Source organism: Onychostoma macrolepis, chromosome 16 (genome assembly GCF_012432095.1).
Source record: "Onychostoma macrolepis isolate SWU-2019 chromosome 16, ASM1243209v1, whole genome shotgun sequence".
Classification (NCBI taxonomy): Eukaryota; Metazoa; Chordata; class Actinopteri; order Cypriniformes; family Cyprinidae; genus Onychostoma; species Onychostoma macrolepis.
Genome location: NC_081170.1, coordinates 26,642,353 through 26,648,858, shown reverse-complemented (window position 1 = coordinate 26,648,858; position 6,506 = coordinate 26,642,353).

The window sequence follows — 6,506 nt, the reverse complement described above, 5'->3', positions numbered from 1 at the left end:
ATCTACAGACCATGGAGGCAAAAGTTATGGATTTTGTGTCGATATATTTCACGGTTTTCGTTTGGCGCATCAACGAATTGGCTGGAAAGATGCTACACTGCATCTGAGGCTGTATCTCTGCAATGCTTTGGAATATTGACACCAAACTTTGTGTGTGCCATTGTCACCTCACACAGAACACACCACATCGATTTGAAAATGGTGACACCTATTGGTCAAAATTGATAAGCCAATAACTCATATTGCTATAGGTTTATATGTGATTTTTCAGCCGTTTTGACAAAAACATCCTAAAATGGCTTCAATTACTCATTTCTGCAGTTGGTTTGTTGTTTGCTTCTGTAGTGCTTGGCCCGTGATTGCTGCTTGCAGCTATATTTATTATGCGGAGGCACCTATTGAAACCGTTAGATTTCTTATTATTATTCTTCTTCTTCTTCTTCTTCCGTCGCAAAGTCAATGGCAGCCCATAGAACCGATTGCGGAAAGTTGTATAATTTGGCACACTGATAGAGGACAGTCTCAATAGTATCCTCAGCAAATTTGGAGTCTCTAACTCAAACTCTCTAGCGCCACCACTTGTCCAAAGTTTCACTTTTGAAATGCTAATAACTTTTGAACCATAAGCCACAAAATGAAAATTCCTTTTCCTCGTATTCTTTGGCTCAAGCCAAGTCGAATCAAGTCCAAAATTCAAAAATCGTAAGGTTTAGTTTTTCGCTATATTCAATTGTTCGTAAAACCTACTTTGTCGAACTCGTCCTAGACGATTAGTCCGATTCTCACCAAATTTGGCTCAGATCATCTACAGACCATGGAGGCAAAAGTTATGGAATTCAAGTCGATTCGTCAAGCGTTTTCGAAAAACATGCTAACGAATTTGCCGAAAACCACGCAAAAATGGATCTGAGGCTATATCTCCGCAACAGTTTGGCATATTGAGACGAAACTTGGTGGGTGTTATAACAAGCATGACCTGAGGCTACCTGCAGTGTTTCGGCACTGTGCCCCCTAGTGGTCAGGAGATATGAAAATGCATATTTTTGCTTATAACTTGTGAACGGTTAGGCTAAAATCACAAAACTGGTCTCTTTAGATTCGGTGCATCATGCCGAGTCCAACCATATAAAATTTTCCCATGTCAGCCATTTTGGCCGTCGGCCATGTTGAATTTCGTCGTAAAATGCTATATTTTACGAACGCATTAACTTATCGTTATGAAACTCAGTGTGGTTCTTCGGCCCCATGCCCTGATGGTACTCAAAAAGTTTGGGGACAGCGCCACCTTTTGGTCAAAAGTTATAATGAAATTTCTAAAAATGCTAATAACTTTTGCTTACATTAGCCTATTGTAATCAAACTGATGTTGATAGATTCCTTGGGTCATGCCGAGATCATCGATACCAATTTTGCAATAATTGGCTAAACTTCCTGTCCGCCATTTTGATTCATGTTGAAAACCTACTTTTTCGAACTCCTCCTAGACCGTAAGTCCGATTTTCACGAAATTTGACTCGGATCATCTTCAGACCATGCTGGCAAAAGTTATGGATTTTGTGTCGATATATTTCACGGTTTTCGTTTGGCGCATCAACGAATTGGCTGGAAAGATGCTACACTGCATCTGAGGCTGTATCTCAGCGAAACTTTGACATATTCGCACCAAATTTTGTACGTGACATTGTGACCTCACACTGACCACGCTACATAAGTTTGGTAACGGTGCCACCTATTGGTCAAGAGTAATAAACCATTAATTAATCATTAATAATGAAATTTCCAAACATGCTAATAACTTTTGACTGCATTAGCCGATTGTAATGAAACTGTTCTCAAATTATTCCTTGGGTCATGCCGACAACATACATACCAATTATGTCATAATAAGCCGAACTTTCTTTCCGCCATTTTGATTTATGTGGAAAACATACTTTTCGAACTCCTCCTAAACCGTTTGTCCGATTTTCACCAAATTTGAATCATATCATCTTCAGACCATGCTGACCAAAAGTTATGGATTTCGTGTCGATAGACAAAACCGTTTTCGCATACCACAGCAACGAATTTGAGGCATGATACCAAAATCACAGTTGAGACTGTATCTCTGCAATGCTTTGGCATATTGACACCAAACTTTGTGTGCCATTGTCACCTCACACAGAACACACCACATCGATTTGAAAATGGTGACACCTATTGGTCAAAATTGATAAGCCAATAACTCATATTGCTATAGCTTTATATGTGACTTTTCAGCCGTTTTGACAAAAAACATCCTAAAATGGCTTCAATTACTCATTTCTGCATACAACAGCAACGAATTTGTGGCATGACGCCATTATGACACTTGAGGCTGTATCTCTGCAATGCTTTGGCATATTGACACCAAACTTTGTGTGTGCCATTGTCACCTCACACAGAACACACCACATCGATTTGATAACAGCGCCACCTATTAGTCAAATGTGATAAGCCAAGAAATCATATTGCTATAGCTTTATATATGATTTTTCAGCCGTTTTGACTAAAAACATCCTAAAATGGCTTCAATGACCAATTTCTGCAGTTGGTCTGTTGCTTGCTTCTGTAGTGCTTGGCCCCGTGATTGCTGCTTGCAGCTATATTTATTCTTCTTCTTCTTCTTCTTCTTCCGTCGCAAAGTCAATGGCAGCCCATAGAACCGATTATGGAAAGTTGTATAATTTGCCACACTGATAGAGGACAGTCTCAATAGTATCCTCAGCAAATTTGGAGTCTCTAACTCAAACTCTCTAGCGCCACCACTTGTCCAAAGATTCACTTTTGAAATGCGAATAACTTTTGAACCGTAAGTCACAAAATGAAAATTCCTTTTTCCTCGTATTCTTTGGCTCAAGCCGAGTCGAATGAATTCCAAAATTCAAAAATCGTAAGGTTTAGTTTTTTCGCTATATTCAATTGTTCGTAAAACCTACTTTGTCGAACTCGTCCTAGACGATTAGTCCGATTGTCACCAAATTTGGCTCAGATCATCTACAGACCATGGAGGCAAAAGTTATGGAATTCAAGTCGATTCGTCAAGCGTTTTCGAAAAACATGCTAACGAATTTGCAGAAAACCACGCAAAAATGGATCTGAGGCTATATCTCCGCAACAGTTTGGCATATTGAGACGAAACTTGGTGGGTGTTATAACAAGCATGACCTGAGGCTACCTGCAGTGTTTCGCACTGTGCCCCTAGTGGTCAGGAGATATGAAAATGCATATTTTTGCTTATAACTTGTGAACGGTTAGGCTAAAATCACAAAACTGGTCTCTTTAGATTCGGTGCATCATGCCGAGTCCAACCATATAAAATTTTCCCATGTCAGCCATTTTGGCCGTCGGCCATGTTGAATTTCGTCGTAAAATGCTATATTTTACGAACGCATTAACTTATCGTCACGAAACTCAGTGTGGTTCTTCGGCCCCACGCCCTGATGGTACTCAAAAAGTTTGGGGACAGCGCCACCTTTTGGTCAAAAGTTATAATGAAATTTCTAAAAATGCTAATAACTTTTGCTTACATTAGCCTATTGTAATCAAACTGATGTTGATAGATTCCTTGGGTCATGCCGAGATCATCGATACCAATTTTGCAATAATTGGCTAAACTTCCTGTCCGCCATTTTGATTCATGTTGAAAACCTACTTTTTCGAACTCCTCCTAGACCGTAAGTCCGATTTTCACGAAATTTGACTCGGATCATCTTCAGACCATGCTGGCAAAAGTTATGGATTTTGTGTCGATATATTTCACGGTTTTCGTTTGGCGCATCAACGAATTGGCTGGAAAGATGCTACACTGCATCTGAGGCTGTATCTCAGCGAAACTTTGACATATTCGCACCAAATTTTGTACGTGACATTGTGACCTCACACTGACCACGCTACATAAGTTTGGTAACGGTGCCACCTATTGGTCAAGAGTAATAAACCATTAATTAATCATTAATAATGAAATTTCCAAACATGCTAATAACTTTTGACTGCATTAGCCGATTGTAATGAAACTGTTCTCAAAATATTCCTTGGGTCATGCCGACAACATACATACCAATTATGTCATAATAAGCCGAACTTTCATTCCGCCATTTTGATTTATGTGGAAAACATACTTTTTCAAACTCCTCCTAAACCGTTTGTCCGATTTTCACCAAATTTGAATCATATCATCTCCAGACCATGCTGACCAAAAGTTATGGATTTCGTGTCGATAGAAAAAAACGTTTTCGCATACCACAGAAACGAATTTGAGGCATGATGCCAAAATGACAGTTGAGACTGTATCTCTGCAATGCTTTGGCGTATTGACACCAAACTTTGTGTGTGCCATTGTCACCTCACACAGAACACACCACATCGATTTAAAAATGGTGACACCTATTGGTCAAAATTGATACGCCAATAACTCATATTGCTATAGCTTTATATGTGATTTTTCAGCCGTTTTGACAAAAAACATCCTAAAATGGCTTCAATTACTCATTTCTGCATACAACAGCAACGAATTTGTGGCATGACGCCATTATGACACTTGAGGCTGTATCTCTGCAATGCTTTGGCATATTGACACCAAACTTTGTGTGTGCCATTGTCACCTCACACAGAACACACCAAATCGATTTGATAACAGCGCCACCTATCGGTCAAACGTGATAAGCCAATAAATCATATTGCTATAGCTTTATATATGATTTTTCAGCCGTTTTGACAAAAATATCCTAAAATGGCTTCAATGACCAATTTCTGCAGTTGGTTTGTTGTTTGCTTCTGTAGTGCTTGGCCCCGTGATTGCTGCTTGCAGCTATATTTCTTCTTCTTCTTCTTCTTCTTCTTCTTCCGTCGCAAAGTCAATGGCAGCCCATAGAACCGATTGCGGGAAAGTTGTATAATTTGCCACACTGATAGAGGACAGTCTCAATAGTATCCTCAGCAAATTTGGAGTCTCTAACTCAAACTCTCTAGCGCCACCACTTGTCCAAAGTTTCACTTTTGAAATGCGAATAACTTTTGAACCGTAAGCCACAAAATGAAAATTCCTTTTCCTCGTATTCTTTGGCTCAAGCCAAGTCGAATGAAGTCCAAAATTCAAATATCGTAAGGTTTAGTTTTTTCGCTATATTCAATTGTTCGTAAAACCTACTTTGTCGAACTCGTCCTAGACGATTAGTCCGATTCTCACCAAATTTGGCTCAGATCATCTACAGACCATGGAGGCAAAAAGTTATGGAATTCAAGTCGATTCGTCCAAGCGTTTTCGAAAAACATGCTAACGAATTTGCGAAAACCACGCAAAAATGGATCTGAGGCTATATCTCCGCAACAGTTTGGCATATTGAGACGAAACTTGGTGGGTGTTATAACAAGCATGACCTGAGGCTACCTGCAGTGTTTCGGCACTGTGCCCCTAGTGGTCAGGAGATATGAAAATGCATATTTTTGCTTATAACTTGTGAGCAGTTAGGCTAAAAATCACAAAACTGGTCTCTTTAGATTCGGTGCATCATGCCGAGTCCAACCATATAAAATTTTCCCATGTCAGCCATTTTGGCCGTCGGCCATGTTGAATTTCGTCGTAAAATGCTATATTTTACGAACGCATTAACTTATCGTCACGAAACTCAGTGTGGTTCTTCGCCCCATGCCCTGATGGTACTCAAAAGTTTGGGGACAGCGCCACCTTTTGGTCAAAAGTTATAATGAAATTTCTAAAATGCTAATAACTTTTGCTTACATTAGCCTATTGTAATCAAACTGATGTTGATAGATTCCTTGGGTCATGCCGAGATCATCGATACCAATTTTGCAATAATTGGCTAAACTTCCTGTCCGCCATTTTGATTCATGTTGAAAACCTACTTTTTCTAACTCCTCCTAGACCGTAAGTCCGATTTTCACGAAATTTGACTCGGATCATCTTCAGACCATGCTGGCAAAAGTTATGGATTTTGTGTCGATATATTTCACGGTTTTCGTTTGGCGCATCAACGAATTGGCTGGAAAGATGCTACACTGCATCTGAGGCTGTATCTCAGCGAAACTTTGACATATTCGCACCAAATTTTGTACGTGACATTGTGACCTCACACTGACCACGCTACATAAGTTTGGTAACATCGCCACCTATTGGTCAAGAGTAATAAACCATTAATTAATTATTAATAATGAAATTTCCAAACATGCTAATAACTTTTGACTGCATTAGCCGATTGTAATGAAACTGTTCTCAAATTATTCCTTGGGTCATGCCGACAACATACATACCAATTTTGCAATAATTGGCTAAACTTCCTGTCCGCCATTTTGATTCATGTTGAAAACCTACTTTTTCGAACTCCTCCTAGACCGTAAGTCCGATTTTCACGAAATTTGACTCGGATCATCTTCAGACCATGCTGACAAAAAGTTATGGATTTTGTGTCGATATATTTCACGGTTTTCGTTTGGCGCATCAACGAATTGGCTGGAAAGATGCTACACTGCAT